This window comes from Anabrus simplex, chromosome 4, assembly GCF_040414725.1.
Source record: "Anabrus simplex isolate iqAnaSimp1 chromosome 4, ASM4041472v1, whole genome shotgun sequence".
In the NCBI taxonomy this organism is placed as follows: domain Eukaryota; kingdom Metazoa; phylum Arthropoda; class Insecta; order Orthoptera; family Tettigoniidae; genus Anabrus; species Anabrus simplex.
In genome coordinates, this window is record NC_090268.1 from 127,103,712 (window position 1) to 127,121,632 (window position 17,921).

At 41.8% G+C, this 17,921-nt stretch overlaps 3 non-coding genes across 3 annotated transcripts; all 3 read right to left on the bottom strand.

Moving 5' to 3' along the window:
• Positions 1 to 1,859: 1,859 nt before the first annotated feature.
• Positions 1,860 to 1,932, bottom strand: TRNAR-CCU (transfer RNA arginine (anticodon CCU)). The gene has a single exon. It is a non-coding gene; the product is annotated as a tRNA-Arg (tRNA).
• A 222-nt stretch (positions 1,933 to 2,154) lies between these two features.
• On the bottom strand, positions 2,155 to 2,227 carry TRNAR-CCU (transfer RNA arginine (anticodon CCU)). Its single transcript has one exon. It is a non-coding gene; the product is annotated as a tRNA-Arg (tRNA).
• A 14,739-nt stretch (positions 2,228 to 16,966) lies between these two features.
• TRNAR-CCU (transfer RNA arginine (anticodon CCU)) lies at positions 16,967 to 17,039 on the bottom strand. Its single transcript has one exon. It is a non-coding gene; the product is annotated as a tRNA-Arg (tRNA).
• Between the last annotated feature and the right edge of the window lie 882 nt (positions 17,040 to 17,921).

A 17,921-nucleotide genomic window follows, 5' to 3' on the forward strand; every position in this document is an offset into this window, starting at 1 on the left:
AAGATTATTTTCAACATTTAATTTCAATATAAATTTTGAGTCAACAATCATACCGCAGGGTGAGAAATTAATAAATTGTTTTAAAAAAAATTATTTACCATCTATTATTCGCTCTGCGAGACTATCCTTCTCTGTATCGGCTCCAAAACCCAGTTCCACTCCCTGAGGTCCTACTCATGCCCTTTGCCCACAACTTTTCCTGGTACAGTACCATCCTGGCATTTGCCTGGAAGAGAACTGGGAAACCACGAAAAACCACCTCCAGGATGGCTGAGGTGGGAATCAAACTCACCTCTGCTCAGTCGACCTGCCGAGGCTGACTGGACCCCGTTCCAGCCCTCGTACCACTTTTGAAATTTCGTGGCAGAGCCGGGAATCGAACCCGGGCCTCCGGAGGTAGCACCTAATCACACTAACCACTACACCACAGAGGCGGATCTCAAACGTCATTCCTATTGAAATTCCTTACGTATTGTATGTGTTGTTGATGATGATGATGATGATGATGCTTGTTGTTTAAAGGGGCCTAACATCGAGGTCATCGGCCCCTAATGCTACGAAATCAAACGATAAAGTAAAAGTTCAAAATTATCCACTGACCAAAATAAAAAAATGTTATGAAGAATGAATGAATGAATGAATGAATGAAGGAATGAATGAACATGAATTTAAAACAATCAGTGGATCCGACTCAAAAAACTATCATAGTTAATAGTATTACTGACCAAGGGACCACTTCCAAAGCAAATCGAGGATGCTTGGTGTCTAAATGGGTCCAAAATACAAGTCAAAGGCCCCTCAGAATGATACTAATCGCTAGTAATGTAGAACCATGGTATCTGTCCTGTTGCGGTACTAATCAAAAGTAGCAGAGACTTGCGGTATTCCACACATTATTGTACTACTCAGATGTTATGAAATTCGACATTAATACAGACCTATGATTTTCTCGCGTTGCGGAGCCATTCACAGGCAACGCAAACCTATGATGTTCATCACATAAGAGTACTAACCACAGGGACCCGTACTATCCCGTGGTGTTCCTCAGATAGTGAGTACTAATCACAGGTAAGGCAGGTCCATGGTAGCTATCATCCCATGGTCCTGCTCATATGGTGGTACTAATCACAGGTACTGCAAAAGCCGACCACGCGGTGCTCCTGTGTGCTACTAATCACAAACCCATTTCGTACCTAATATGGTGGTACTACGCGCAAGTAAAAGCAACCCTTGGTGTTCTCCGCGTGGTGGTACTAATCACATCTAGTTGCATGGTTCGAATACAATCTTCCCTTGGTCGCCCCTTTTAGTCGGCTCTTACGACAGGCAGGGGATACCGTGGGTGTATTATGCGTCTGCCTCCCCCACCCACAGGGGGTGTGTGTTTGGTCCGCGAGAGGTATTTTATTTCCCTCAAGTCCGCCGGCAAGCCGGTTATGACCCCCCTATCCGCCACCTGGGACGCGCCACGTGGGAGTATCACCTCTCCCCCTGCTACGCCTGCGTAGCAGGTTCGTGGTATATGTTGTTATAAACTTTGATGATACATTGCCAGCCTTAAAATCAAGGAAGCAATAATAATATCACCCTACCCCTGGCGGAACTCAAACCCACAATCTCCAGTTTAGGAGACCGATGCCTTATCCATTACGCCACAGGAGCTTCGTGAATTCTCAGATCTGGTAGATATAATAACAAATTTCACAACCTGATCAACTGAAAATAGATGTAGATTATGTCACAACCTGATCACTTGAAAACAGATGTAGATTATCTAAGTCTAGCAAGAGAACCTAGAAACACGCTTGCTCTGTCGTCTAGGCCGCAAGTAGGTTCATTTTTAGAAAGTAACATTATCCTACCCCTGGTGGGACTCGAACCCACAATCCCCGGTTTAGGAGACCGATGCCTTATCCATTAGGCCACAGGGGCTTCCTATCGTCTCAGATTTGGTAGGCAATATAGAACTACACTAGTAGATGCATTTTTAGAAAGTTAATGTATCCTACCCTTGGTTGGACTCGAACCCACAATCCCCGGTTTAGGAGACCGATGCCCTATCCTAATGTCTCCAATTTGATAGACAACATAGAAATACACTTGCTTTGCCGCCAAGGCCACAAGTAGGGTCAATTTTAGGAAGTAAAATTATTGTACCCCTGGTGGGACTCGAACCCACAATCCCCGGTTTAGGAGACCGATGCCTTATCCATTAGGCCACAGGGGCTCCCTAACGTCTGTGATCTGTTAGACATAATGATACATTTCACGAACTGATAATTTTAAAACAGCTGAAGGTGGTGGTGATTATTGTATTAAGAGGAAGTACTAGGCAACCATCCTCTATATAACACTAATCAGATGGAATAATGGAATGGATCCGACTCTTCGAAAAATGAAGGTATCGGCCACAAGAAGAAAATGGCCACGAAGGACGTGAAGATGACAGACTCGCTAGGCCTCGGAACCTTATACCGTCGGGGTAGAAAAAGAACAACAGTTGACCAAGGGAGGTCGCATAGGATAGATGAAAGTGAGGAGCCTGGCGAAAGTAGGTGGAAGCAGTGCCAGGACTCAGGGAAGGGCCCCGTGGTCAAAATCCCACGCTTCCAAGTTGAGAACCCCTGGGGCCCCTCTTCGTCGCCTCTTACAACGGGCAGGGGATACCGTGGCTGTTATTCTACCACCCCCACCCAGAAGGGGTGAAAGAGCTGAAGCATTATGTAACTCTAGCTGGACAACATAGAAACACTCTTACTAACAGTTACTAACAGTTCATTTTTATTTATTTCTTTGGTGGGGCACTTTCGGCTCCCATTAACTATAGTCGTCCCCGTGTGAGGACGTACCCTAAGGGTGCAACCTTACCCTTTCTCCCCTGTAATATTAAAGTATTGATTTATAGTAAACCGGGCGAGTTGGCCGTGCGCGTAGAGGCGCGCGGCTGTGAGCTTGCATCCGGGAGATAGTAGGTTCGAATCCCACTATCGGCAGCCCTGAAGATGGTTTTCCGTGGTTTCCCATTTTCACACCAGGCAAATGCTGGGGCTGTACCTTAATTAAGGCCACGGCCGCTTCCTTCCAACTCCTAGGCCTTTCCTATCCCATCGTCGCCATAAGACCTATCTGTGTCGGTGCGACGTAAAGCCCCTAGGAAAAAAAAAAAAGATTTATAGTAACTTTTCTTGCTGTTGTGTCTTTTTCAGTGTCGGTAACCATACAGTTTAGGGACCCTACTTGCCGATACGACGTCTTACATTTACCGTTAATCTGGCACGTTGGCAACGTTCAATCACTGTTCTAGCGTGAATTGCGTGTTGCCACCGCATTGGTATTAAAGTCACTAATGATACATTTGCGAGAATATTTAAAGAATATTTTCTTTTTCTGTGAGATTGTAAATCTATTTGGCTAATACCAGGTAAGTAGAATTGTGGCATGTTCGGATAATGCATTTAATAACATAGTTTGTGTGAAATGATGAGCACAACATTTTATTAATTACGTTCCTATTTCGTCCCATACTTATACGAACAGAATTCGATTGGGATGTCTAAGAAGGAAGAAAAATCTGCAAGAACTCCTCCGAAAAGGAAAGCATTACGTCCTTTACAAACATCAGGTCAAGAAATGCTTGTACATTGCTACGAGCAATTGAAACACGAACTACGACGAAGAAGGTATCAGTCGCAGTGATACGAAGCTAATGGCAAGAGTTTCATTATTAACTGGGGTAAGTGTTCGTTTTTATCTTGTTTCTATGATAAGTTTCTGACATAATGACAATCAGTTCAAATGGAGCAGTATTTCATTCTGAACCTAACCTAACCTAACCTAATCATGTAGGCCTATACCATGTCTTGTGTCGACTTCGATACGGTTTGTAGACTTAACCTTTGTGTATTCCTGTTGACGTACGGTGTATGTGTATGTAATATATTTCTGTGTGTGTATTCTTACAGGGTAGTGGTGGGTAAAACTTTACTTCCCGCAGCCCAACGTTTATAACATTATAGGGAAGTGAAAATAATGTAAATCTTACTTGGAATTCCTTTTAGAGGAGAGATGTGTTCATTGCCATATCTAGGAACCCACCAGCCCGCCCCGAGAAATATATTTACTTTTATAACCTAATAAAGAGCAGTAGCCGCCATCGTCCATGGCTCAAGTAGTTTCTTGCATTCTCATTGGTCATGGTGAACGGAATGTGACGTCATTGCCATCAATGCTGATAAATACATTGCGTTACCAACCCCGGCTGAATAAAAGCACAAACAAAAAACCACCATGTAAAATTACAATGCGGCTTTAACCGTCCGGACCAATGGTTTTGTCCAGGTCTTATCCTAACCGTCCGCACGGCAAGAACCAGTCCAGACCAATCGTGTTTCCACATGAAACTAGAGGCGTAGGGCCGCTTCGCGGCTTCTAACCGTCCAGACCAATGGCCTTGTCCACGGCAAGAATCCTAACCGTCCAGACCAATCGTCTTGTCCACGGCAAGAATCCTAACCCTCCAGACCAATCGTGTTTCCACATGAAACTAGGGGCCTAAGGCCGCTTCGCGGCTTCTAACCGTCCAGACCAATTGTCTTGTCCACGGCAAGAATCCTAACCGTCCAGACCAATCGTCTTGTCCACGGCAAGAATCCTAACCGTCCAGACTAATCGTCTTGCCACCAGCTATCGAAGCACCTCACTCATTAGTTCCTCCGTACAGAGGTTGGCAGCTCTGAGCATAGCTTCACAACATCCTTCCCGAGAAGGCCGCGAGCGTGTAAACAAACGACAGTCGTTCCGCGCGCAGCTGAATGTAGCGAGTGCTGGGCTGCGAGAAGTAAAGCATTGATGTAGTGGTGAATATATATGTTATATATTATATTTTATTTAAAAATCTTAGAATAATTTATCTTCATCAGGTGTCTTTGGTTTCAAATGTGCATTTCTCTTTCATGGAATAAACCACACAAATCTGGACATGATGTTCAAGGAGTAATTCGTCGACCTGTGTCTGAGGGAGGAAGACTGGTTATTGTTCTTGCTGGAAAGAAAGATGGCTTTGTACCTGGTATGTTCTTATTTTATTTTACTTCATTTTATTATAGTGAGGTGATCTCTCTTTTCATAGTTATGAGGGTATTTAGGGTTTGTAGTACGGATGTAAAGGGGGAGGACACGTAAGTCTCTGGTAAAACCCCAACTTGAGTACAGTTCCTGTGTATGAGACCCTCACTAGTATTCCTTGATTTGAGAACTGGAAAAGTTCAAAAGAAAGAAGCACGATTTGTTGTGGGTGATTTCTGACAAAAGAGTAGCGTTACAAAAATTTTGTCGAGTTTGGGCTGGGAAGACTTGGGTGAAAGGAGACGAGTGGCTAGACTAAGTGGTGTGTTCCGAGCTGTCGGTGGAGAGGTGGTGTGGAATGACATTGGTAGACGAATACGTTTCAGTGGTATTTTAAAAGTAGGTAAGATCATAGTACAATTATAAAGTTGAGGATGAAAAGTGGGGCAAATATTTGTTTTTGTTTTTTTAAGAAGGGAGTTAGGGATTAATTTACCAAGGGAGATTTCAATAAATTTCCAAATTCTTTGCAGTTATTGCAGAAAAGACTAGGCCTATCCCTGAAACTACATCTTCCACCTGGGCGACTGATCTAAGTGCAGATCAGTGGTGCCCGATTGATTGAAATTGACTGGTACGAGATCGGTAGTGGCATTATAACTGTACGTGGTTTTTGATTTTGACTTCTCCACTGTCAAGGGATCTCTTGGTTATTAAAAAGACTTGCAGGTATTCACTTTAGGCCAATGATTAACCTTAGAGAGGTACTTCAATCAAAACTTCCCCAGTGTATTTTCATATAATATTACTGGATATTTGTATCAGTAAATTACTTGTATTGCAGGCCTATTTATTATGTTTATTCTGCATTCGACAATCTCCACCTGAATCGGTGCTTGATACCTGACTGTTGAACATCTTCCAAGCTTCTTATTTCTTACTGCCTGATATAGGTTCAGTGTTCGCAGCAATTACATTTGTTCTAAGGTATTGAAATGGGTGTTTATACTTATATCTTTAATGCAAGTGATCGTGGACTTCTAATGCAGATATAGGCCTACTAATGGAAATACATTCATGAGAGATGTTAGGATAAAGTAGTGTAAGTAGTAATTCATTGACTTCATCATCAGGTGACTTTGCTACACAGTAGTTGGTTTCACTTAAAATCAGACATCTTGTTGTATCATTCAACAGAAATCACATTTTTTATCAATTAATAGGCCTATCCTTGAAGAGGGGTGATCTCATATTTTTAGGGAATACTTTTTTTTAGAAGAAATAACTTCATACTAAAACTTAAAATTCTTACAGGTGCTGATTTGATGCTACAAACTTGAAGAGAAATCAAGATTATGCTACAAAAGATGAGCTGCAAAGGTTGTGTAATATGAATCGAAGTCACTTAAAGAGGTACAGAAGCACCTAAACATAAGTTTAGATAATGTTGTTTACATTCATGTTGTCGACTTTCATGTATGCATAACAATATTTCTCTGTTTCTTTAAATCCAGGTACATTGTTGACGAGATGCTGCACAGTGAAGGCCATACTGTCCTACGATTTCCTCCATACCACTCATTTTTCAATGCCATCGAATTTGCATGGTCTGTGGCAAAACAGTATTATAACAAAACAGTGGCTTCAAGACCTGGTCATGGATTGGACAGAGCTACAGCTGTGTGGAAAGAATCTCTTGATCAGGTAGGCCAAGTGGAAATGTTATTTATTGGATATAGGCAAGTGGAGTTCATAATATACTTGTCAGGTTGTGATACTTCAATATATCCTACAGGTGACAGCAGAGATGTGGAGAAATGAAGTGAAACACACTGAGAAGAAGATTGTCGAGTCGGCCAACTAACTGGGTCATCTTTGAAAATGTCTTTTTCTATCAGCAGAGGCTTTTTTTAAATCGTCATATTTTGTATAGGCTACGCGAGATGGACAGTAGCCCACTGGTTTTCTGATTAAACATCATTTACTTAAGCGATTGCATCAGTCTACTTACATACTCACTGTCGACGTATACCGGCAACCTGGTGATTCGATTATTGAAGCATTGTGCAATGATGCAACATACAAACTGAGACAATTTCGAGTGGTCATGAGCATAACTCATAGTCATAGGGTAGGCTAAATAATAATGTTATTGGCTTTATGTCCCACTAACAACTTTTATGGTTTTTTTTGAGATGTCGACGTGCTGGAATTTAGTCCTGCAGGAGCTCTTTTATGTGCCAGTAAATCTACTGACACGAGGCTGAGCACCTTCAAATGCCATCGCACTGAGCTCGGCCCTGCCAAGTTGGGTTCAGAAGGCCAGCACCTCATCCGTCTGAGCCATTCAGACAGGCGTGGAGGCTAGAGAGCTGAGTTTAAGTAATTGTCGAACGTCAACTAGTTATAAAAATACTGATTGATTAAACTAATACGGTAATTAGAATAACCTAATTGCCTACCTACTTACAAGCTAGGTACTTTGGAATTATGTTCTGACTATCTTTTTAACACTGCAAATAAATCCATCTATTATTTAAAACTCCCTGTAAGAAGAGGACAGTGAATGCGAGTGGGTATTATTTTCAAATGAGCTGATCTCGAGAGTCCATTGTAGCATATGATTTTTCCAGTGTACCATGACTGTATGTATTGCTTCAGAGGAAGTTTGGATCCCCGCCAATGTCCAGTGTACCGATAATGAGCCGTGTGTGTGTTGTGTCGTGTCTCACTGATCCGTGACTACGTACGATTCTTTCAGTGTGCCATGATTCACTGTGTCTCGCTGCAACGGAAGCTCGGCTCCCCGCCAGTGTCCATTGTGCCGATAAGGAGCCGTGTGTGTCATGTGGCTCACTGAGCCGTGATTGTGCATGATTTGTGTGCCGTGAGCTTGCCGTTCCTGTGAATCGATTCACTCGGACACTTGAATGAATCGATACACTGCTTCGAATCATTCACTCAGTAGCCAACATCAGTACAGGTACATAGTACATTACCATTAAGACAGATAGCATTGCAAAGTAATTCGTCTTTACCATAATAATAATAATAATAATAATAATAATAATAATAATAATAATAATAATAATCATCATATGGCCTCAGTTACCGTGTGTAGACATTTCAAGTTGACGCCATCTGGCTGTCTGCTCGTCAATTTTGACGTTCCATATTATTCTAGGCCCACTAGATGGCAGACCGAGTATACCGAAACTTTCTTGGGCGTCTCTGGCTGAGATTTATTTAATTTTGTCAGGTAAACACCAAATGTGTCGCCAGAGATCTTTTACATGCCGATATCGTACGGCATGGAGTGTCGAATGGACTTTTTTCCGCCCTTCAAAAATCCGACTACCTCTGCCGGGTTTGAACCCGCTATCTTAGGATCCGGAGGCCTCACTCTACCACTGATCCACAGAGGCAGCCATGAAATACATCGTCAACATAGATTAGTGAGGTTGGACATCCTGCCCGTCATCATTCATGAGTCGCTGTTGAACATACTGTACTTGTCAAAACTAGTAAGTTTCTATTTTACACAATAATAGTGAAATGTTGATGAAGACGACATACACCCAGCCCCCGTGCCAGAGATATTAACCAACGGTGGTTCAAATTCGTGACCCTGTCGGGAATCGAACCCGCATCCTGTGACCAAAGGCCAGCACGCTAACCATTTGCCGGACAATAATAGTGAAAAACCACATTCACTGCAGCTATTGTTGACTGGATATTTCTTCTCTTTAAAGAACAGTGAGTACCACGAATTAATATCCTGTTTTGTTGATTCCTGTAAACTTTGTATGTACCGGTACGGTGTTGGTTCGCCAGTTCCTAGCGTATCTACTGAATGAAAACTTTGTAGATCAATGGATTCAGTTTTATGTTTATTGCCTTCAGTCGTCACGGCAGTGCTTTCAATGACAACAGTCGCTCGAGTACAATTCCTGTCGAACCTAACCTAACCCTGTGACAATCAGTGGTTTTCGGTGGATCACAACCTAACCGGTCATTATAATTTGTTTTCGGTGGATCACAACCAAACCTGTCCCTATCAGTGGTTTTCGGAAGAATACTGTGGTTTTGTCACAAGCCAATACAGACTCTTGAATCAATGTGTGAAAATGGGAAAGTGCAGAAAACCCTCTTCAGGAATGCCAATCTCAAAGTCCATAGTCTTTTTAGCGTTGTCACACAGCTGAAATGTCACTTTAGAGGTAATTGTAAAAAGTCTTGTATATAGGCTCTACAGATACATAGTATATTACCAATTCCATCTCGATAGTTATGAGACGCACACTGCATAGCGGTTTCGCTCTATAGATGAATCATATTATAGTGAAAAAAATTTGTTTAAAAAAATCTGACATGAAGGTCCAGAAGGAAAATACTTTCATTGGAATTCTTATTTATGTGTTCACCACCCTAGTAGGTTTAAATAAACCTTATAAATGCTTCGTAAGGCCCATTCTCGAATATGGATCTGCATGCTGGGATGCGTACAGGATGGGTTTAATAAATTCCCTAGAGAAAGTTCAAAGAAGAGCGATGCGTTTCGTAACTGGGAATAGGAGGAATACCATTAATTGGGAAAGTCTTGAATCTAGAAGAACTAGAGCTCGCCTGTGTGGTCTTTATAAGAGCTATACGGAAAGGGCTGCTTGGAGTTGTATTAGGAATAATTTGGAACCTCCCTCATACTTATCGAGAAATTATCATAAGCATAAAAACCAGCATACGGGTGTGGGCAAGTTTTCCTTCGTCAACAGGATCGTAAGGGATTGGAATAAATTACCTGCATCAGTCTTTGATAGATTCCCTTCTGGTATCAAGTCATTTAAGAAGACCATTAGTGTTTGTGTAAAGTGAAAAGTAAAAGTTGTAAATTATGGGCACTGAATTTGTGATTTTCTGCTTGGATTCGATTGTGAAACTGGGAGGTTTTTACTTGTGGTATTCTCTTTCCAGGAAATTGCTTGCTGTACTCATGTTTTTGTAATTGTTGTTGTTCTTGGTTAATTAACAATGTTTTTAACTTTATTTTTTATCACTTGTAACGTTAAGCTAGTAGTAAGCTCAATCTATAGTTTTGTAAGCCATAGTGTCAAGTATTGGAAATAATTAAATTGTGTGTGAAACTGTACATGATGCTGGATTTAAAACGACTGGCAGTATTTCTTGTAATATTTTTTATGGAATTCCTTTTTGTACCGATACTTGAGTTGTTGTAGTTGTTGGGTAGTAGGTTTTAACTTTATCATCACTTGTAGTGTTAAGCTAGTAGCAAGTTCAGTCTGTAGTATTGTAATTTGTAGTGTTAAGTACTGGAAATACTTAAGTTGTGTGCGAATATGTATATAATGACACTGGATTTAGAAAGTTAAATTACTAGTATTTCTTGCTTGTTGTAATGTTGTTGTTGTAGGGTAATTACGGTTTAACTTCACTTTATTATAAATTATAATGGTAAGCTAGTAGTAAGGTCAACCTATAATATTGTAAGCCATATTGTTAAGCATTATAAATACTTAAGTTGTGTGAGAATTTGTATATGATGTTGCTCGATTTAGAATATTAAACTAGCAGTAATGCTTGCAATATTTTCCTTCCATATATCTGCTTCTTGTACTCTTGTTCTTCGCTTGTTTGTTTGTTTTTTGTTTGTTGTTGTTGGGTAATTATGTTAACTTTACTTTATTATTACATTACTGTAAGTGACCGTTGCCACCGGGATATTTCCCATTTGCAATTTAATAATAATAATAATAATAATAATAATAATAATAATAATAATAATAATAATAATGAGTGACAGGGGTTTAACGTAATTTGGAAGGAATGTTTTGTGTATGATAAACGAGTACCAGGTTAACTACTGGGGGGCAAGGGCGGCATGCGTAGAGCTAACCACACCACTCCACCAAGTGCCAACGTTATGGATAGTGGAAGCCTTCACCTTCCACCCTTCCAATGGCTTTCATGGTTTGTACGGAGATGACTTTGCTTTTTGCTTTTTAAATATTAGTATTCATGTTTAGTATGTTTGTTTATTCATACCCCTGCTTTGTAATTCAGTGACCATGGAATGGCTCTAAATGTTGTCAATTATATTTATATTTACTTGTATTTATTTCCTTTTTCCATATTGCACATGTTTGTTGTTATTATTATTACTGCTACATATCGTTTAACATGTAAATAAACTAATATTTAATACAGTAAATAATGTTTATCTCTTTGGATTCATTTTTTCGTTGCATATTCTTTTTGCTATGACAACATTACTTCTTTATGATATAAATAAATATAAAATAAAAGTATTTCTTCCCAAACATATTTGTTATACGTGCACCAATCAGAGAACCAACTAGGGAAGTACCTTTTACTAAGGTGCATAATGTTTTTGCATACATGTATAATTGAAGAACTGAAGATCCATATACAGGTAAGTGGGTTGCCCATGTGGTAGGCCTATTACGCGTCATAGGAAACTGAGTAAACTGGCTGTGCAGTTTGATCACATTGCTGTGAGCTTGGTATCAGGAGATGGTGATGGATTTGAACCCCACACTCGGCAGGTCTGAAGTTTTTTTTCGCCCTTCATTTTCATTTCAGGCTAGTGCTGTGTCTGTACGCTTATGTACATTTTAAACGTTTGAAATCTTAGCCCTCTTTCCTATCCCATTCATGCCTCACAACCTGTCTTCATGTGATTTAAGGCAATGTATATGTAAAAATCTGGTAATGTTGTTTGACTCATAGTGCTCCTGTACATTGGTTTCTGTAATGTTGTAAGCTTGAGATACACCAACTTGTAAGATGAAAATATTTTTCAAATGCCAAATGCCGTAAAAGTACTTAGTGGGATGTAAAGCTGTTAGCATTATTATTAAAAGGAAGGGCAGATATGTCTTATGTGGTAAGTCCTTGAACTTGCAGAAATCGCAATGAATTATACAATCTATATTCCCTCCCCCACTTCCTTTTTTTTTTTTGCTAGTTGCTTTACGTCGCTCCGACACAGATAGGTCTTATGGCGACGACCCCCCTTCCTTTAAGAATGCAGTTATAGTAATGCGTACATCAGAATAAAGGCAGGATTTTTAAAAATTAATTTAAGCAAGTGAAGGAGAGAATGTATGACTAGCTCAGGTTGGCGGATTCGAGTTAGGCGGTATTTGAAAGTGCTCAAATACGCCAGTGTCATGTCTAGATCTACCGGTACATGAAATAACTCTTGCGGGACGAAATTTTTTGGCAGTAGAACTTATTACATTATTATTTTCAAATCCGTAGTGAACTTGAAAGCTGACCTAATTTCCGTTCACGGAGCTTGGCACATTAGTATTCCTATATGTTTCCTGGTAAGCTTGAAGATATAACCAGCCTGCAGGCTGAAAATATGCCCAGTAATCTCTCTCCTTACTGGTTACCGGTATTGAAGAGAGAAGGAAATGTTCGCGCAAAAGAAAGGGAAATCACTGGATGTCTGGAACTTTCGAAAATCACACTGCAAAGATTTATTAAATAAATTGTATCGTTTAACACGCCCCTCTTTTCAAGAATATGGTTAGTACGCCTACTGTATATCAAAATAAAAACAGATACATGTAACATTAATTTGAGTGAGAAAGTGTGTTTATTTCCTTAATTCCTCATTGAGCGTGGAAACCGACTTAATTATGAATATCTTGATTTATTTCATCTTAACTTTTAGCATTTACTAGGATAGGGACACATTCATTATCGGTGTTTACATTGAGGTTAGTTTGTTATGGTTATGTCTGGTGATTTTAATATGTAACCAGGCAGGTTGGCAGCAGTGACCAGCCATTACAAAAAAGAGAAAAGAAGAGCATCGGGCGGCGATATTTACTTTCTGGGGTATTTCCTTACGCGGCGATTACTATACGTAGATTTGCTGTTTGGTTTTTGATTGGGACTGGTCGCTACGGCTCCTGCTGGGTTAACATCATTTTCCTTCCCATTTAGCAGGCTTAGGACGACAATCCTAAAAGATCGGAATGGTTGAAAATGTTGTTAACGCAAGTAAATTACATCCATGTTATAGACATGTACTGGAAAATTTGTAGCCGAACTTTTTCATGTAGTGCAGTTAGTGATAGGTCCGTGCTGGTGGTTATTCACGGCCGTCTGAATCATTGTATCAACTGTGTTCCGTTTCTTTGATTTTCTTTTATTGCTTCGAAGCTTCAGGTATGTATCCTTTGAATTCCCTTCAATACCTCCATGAAATGATATATATTAGAATGGGCAGCATTAAATTCCTGGTTGAATTTTTACATGGAACCATTCGCAGCAGTTTGTAGTCCGGTCTCTTGTATTACCAAAATTAGCCCACATTTCAGGAGGAAAGTCAGATTCTAAGTATCGCATACACAGTCAAAAAATTCATCCACCCTCTTGTGTATTGGCTTCATACACATCAAGTCGTTAAAGAAGCAGTCTTCAACCTGTGGCGAAGGCAGCAGTGGTAGAGCAAAGAAAAGTTTCAAATGTTTGCCGATCTCAGGATCTTCTTCTTCTTGATCTGTTTACCCTCCAGCGTCGGTTTTTTCCCTCGGACTCAGCGAGGGATCCCACCTCTACCGCCTGAAGGGCAGTGCCCTAGAGTTTCAGACTCTGGGTCGGAGGATACAACTGGGGAGGATGACAAATACCTTTCTCAGGCGACCTCACCTGCTATGCTGAACAGGGGCCCTGCGAGGGGTTGGGATGATTGGACGGGGAAAGACAAGGAAGAGGGAAGGAAGCGACCGTGGCCTTCAGTTAGGTACCATCCAGGCATTTGCCTGGAAGAGAAGTGGAAAACCACTTCCAGGATGGCTGAGGTGGGGATCGAACTCACCTGTACTCAGTTGACCTCCAGAGTCTGAGTGGACACCATTACAGCCCTCGTACCACTTTGCAAATTTCGTGGCAGAGCCGGGAATAGAACCCGGACCTCCGAGTGTGGCAGCTAATCACGCTAACCACTACACCGCAGAGGCGAACGATCTCCGACTCAGTGTTCTTAAAATCGTTAGACAAGCCGACGTCTGAATTTTTCTCTGCCATGCCTTAGCCAAATGGAATCTGCATCCTCTAACTTCTGTCATGGGCCAAGAAGAACGGACAGCTGTACGTATTGCTTTCTCGAAATTTGCAAAGACTACGCATACAGACGATGTGTACTGAGAAGGCTGTTTCAGTATTCTTGTCGCTGTGGATTTTTTTGTTCTGTCTGAAAGAAGGCTGAAGAGCAGAGGAACGTAAAATCATTTAAGTTTAATACATACAGATATTTGACAAAACTGTTTCGGACAATTTTTAAAACTTCAATCTTTGGACACAGTAATGACATTCTTTAAAGTTTCCCGGTTTTCACCACACGTAAAAATCAGTATGTTCTTTACTGCGTCGTTATAGAAAATAACATTTTCTCCAATATACGTTGTTAATAATTCTGTTGAACGCCAGGTAGGCCCTATATGTTATGAAGCTTCACCAGAGGGCATCACTCATCAGACAGGGATTATGCCTCATCGTCCGTGGAAGGGGAGGCTAGGTGACGCTACTCACCGGCGTGGGTGAGTGAGGAAACTGTACTAGCGGGGGTAGATGTGTTGAGGTTGATTTTGCAGTGTGCTACAACAAGGACCACAGCGTCCTATGTTTATGTATTTTCTACATTGTAATTAGGGTAGTGAATCAGTTAGTTCTGAAATGTACATTTTATAGGCCTTCCCTTTGCACTTATTGAAGTACAATTTTGTGAAGTGTGGGAAGAGCAAGGCCTCATGCGACATGAGTAATCACTCGAACACTAGACCGAACAAATTCATACTCATGAACACTTTCATGCAGGTGCCCCAAGGTTTTCGGTAACTTTGGAATTTTTCTCCACTTTTCAGCTTTTATATTTTTTCGTATTCTGTAGACATCATGCGAAGTCATAACCTCTAATTCTTCACTCTTCATTACTTCGTGCCTTGCCATTTTTGCTGGCCCTTCGGTGATGGCTATTTTCGCCTTCCGTTTCAGTGAATTGCTATATTTTTTGCCGAAGTAACGTGAGGGGAGAGGTGATACTCCAACGTGGCGCGTCCCAGGTGACGGATAGGGGGGTCCTAACCGGCTTGCCGGTGGACTTGAGGGAAATAAAATACCTTTCGCGGACTAAACACACAACTCCTGTGGGTGGGGGAGGCAGACGAATAATACACCCACGGTATCCCCTGCCTGTCGTGAGAGGCGACTAAAAGGGGCGACCAAGGGATGATTGAATTAGAACCATGAAACTACTCTTGATTCGTACCATCACGCGGGGAATAGCATGGGTCGCCTTTACTTGCGAGTAATACCACTCTGCTAGGTACTGAATCGTTTTGTGATTCGTAGCACTCAAGCGGGGTTCAGTGTGGGTTTCCACTACCCGTGAGTTGTACCCATGTGAGCAACACCACGGGTCTGGGCGTTGTCTGTGAGTTGTACCACTATATGAGCGACACCGTGGGTCTGCGTTGCCAGTGATTAGTACCCACTATGTGAGGAACACCACGGGAATGCCGGCGCCCGTGATTATTACACCTAGGTGAGGAACCTCATCGGTTTGCGTTGGCTATAAGTGGCGCCATTGTGTGCGAAACACCATAGGTATGCGTTACCTTTACGACGTACAATACTTGTGAGTATTACCATAATGTTTGGAACACCGTGAGTTTACGCTATCTTTGACTAGTACCGCAGCTTGAGAAATATCATGGTTGTCTTTTACTAGCGATAAGTGCCATTATGCGGGATCGTTGACGTAGATACTGACCCATTCATACAAGCAACATCGATTCAGGATTGGGCTTTGGAAGCAGTTCCTTGGTCAGTAATATTGTTTCTGGGCATTGCGCGTCTTATCTACTGGTTGTTTTAAATTCATATTCATCAATTCATTCCTCATTATCACGTTTTGAATTCGGGTCAGTGGATGAATTTTTAAATTGCAATTCCATTTCGTCTCATTTCGTACCATAGGGGCCGATGACCTAGATGTTAGGCCCTCTAAACAACAAGCATCATCATCATCATCATCATCATCATCATCAACGTGTTGTCTTCGTTTTCGTCGTTGTGAATTAGATTTTCATCCACAACTATCCACCAACTTTACAAATGCTTTGCAGCTTCATCTAGTACACTTCCACCTGGCCACTCTATTTGCAAATATTTTATGAAAGCTGAATTTGATATCACCAATAATTCTTTATTTGTATCACAGCACATAAACTACATGGTGGAAGACAGTTACACCTGGAACAAATAAAAGACGTTACATAAATATCGAGTCGATTAGAAAAAGCTCAGGGAGCCAATACAACCACTGAAGTAAGAACACCGTTTCAGATGCGGAAGGCAATACGAACATGAAGTGTAGCTATGGGAGCCAAAACAACTACCCCTATTTATAAAATCCGTTTACCCTCCAGGGTCGGTTATTCTGGAGCGTGAGACATTTGGTCGGGGATACAGCTGGAGGGAGGACCAGTATCTCGCCCAGGCGGACTCGCCTACTATTCTGAACAGGGACCTTGTGCGGGATTGGTAAATTGGAAGGGATAGGCAGAGAAGTGGAAATAAAGGGGCCTTGGCCTTAATTTAGGTACCATCCATGCATTTGCCTGGAGACGTGGGAAACCACGGAAAAACACTTCGAGGATGGCTGAAGTGGGAATTGAACCCCTTCTACCCAGCTGACCTCCCCAGGCTGAGTGAGTGGACCCCGTTCCAGGCTTGGTACCACCTTTCAAATTTCATGACAGAGCAGGGAATTGAACCCGGGCCTACGGGGGTGGCAGCTAATCGCACTAACCACTACACTACACAGGAGGAGATAGTAAAAATGAACTACCCCTGGTGGGACTCGAACCCACAATCCCCGGTTTAGGAGACCGATGCCTTATCCATTAGGCCACAGGAGCGTCTTGACGGTGTAGATCTGGTAGATATATTCGGCCTCGCATCTTACTTCAAAGAGTCAATTTATTAGAAATGGGGCATTTTTAGATACATATCAAAGAAGTTTTTTTTTTCTTTCTTAATCTGCTTATCCTTCAGGGTTGGTTCTTTCCCTCGGACTCAGCGAGGGATCCCGCCTTACCGCCTCAAGGGCAGTGTCCTGGAGCGTGAGACATTGGGTCGTGGGATACAACTGGGGAGGATGACCAGCACCTCGCCCAGGCGGCCTCACCTGCTATGCTGAACAGGGAGCTTGGTGTGGGATGGGAAATTTGGAAGGGATAGACAAGGAAGATGCCTTTGCTAGCAGGACCTAGTGTTTACAGTGCACTATGTCTTCTGGTATGGGCTAGAGCAATTTTGTTACTTTCATTGATCTGTCCCTGTCTTATCCTTGGCTTTGACAATATGAAAGTGACTGAAGTATGAGCGATGCTAGTAATGCCATTCCTTGTGCAGCCAGTCCCTGCTATGAATGGTGTGAAAATATCGCTCATAGGATCGGTTAGTGTATGCATTTCAGTGGGCTTGGCAGACTGATATGTAAGAGCAACTTCTGGCTCGGTGAGGAAAGCAACGGGAAACTACCTCACTCCTCATTTCCCTAGTACCTCTCTTCAGTGATGCCTAGGCCATCTATGACAGCCGATGGCAGAGCTGTTGAGGATCCAACCAGCCTTAGGGCTGAAGACTGAACATACATACTGTACAGACAAGGAAGAGGGAAGAAAGCTGCCGTGGCCTTAAATTAGGTACCATACCGGCATTTGCCTGTATGAGAAGTGGGAAACCACGGAGAGACACTTCCAGGATGGCTGAGGTGGGAATCGAACCCACCTCTACTC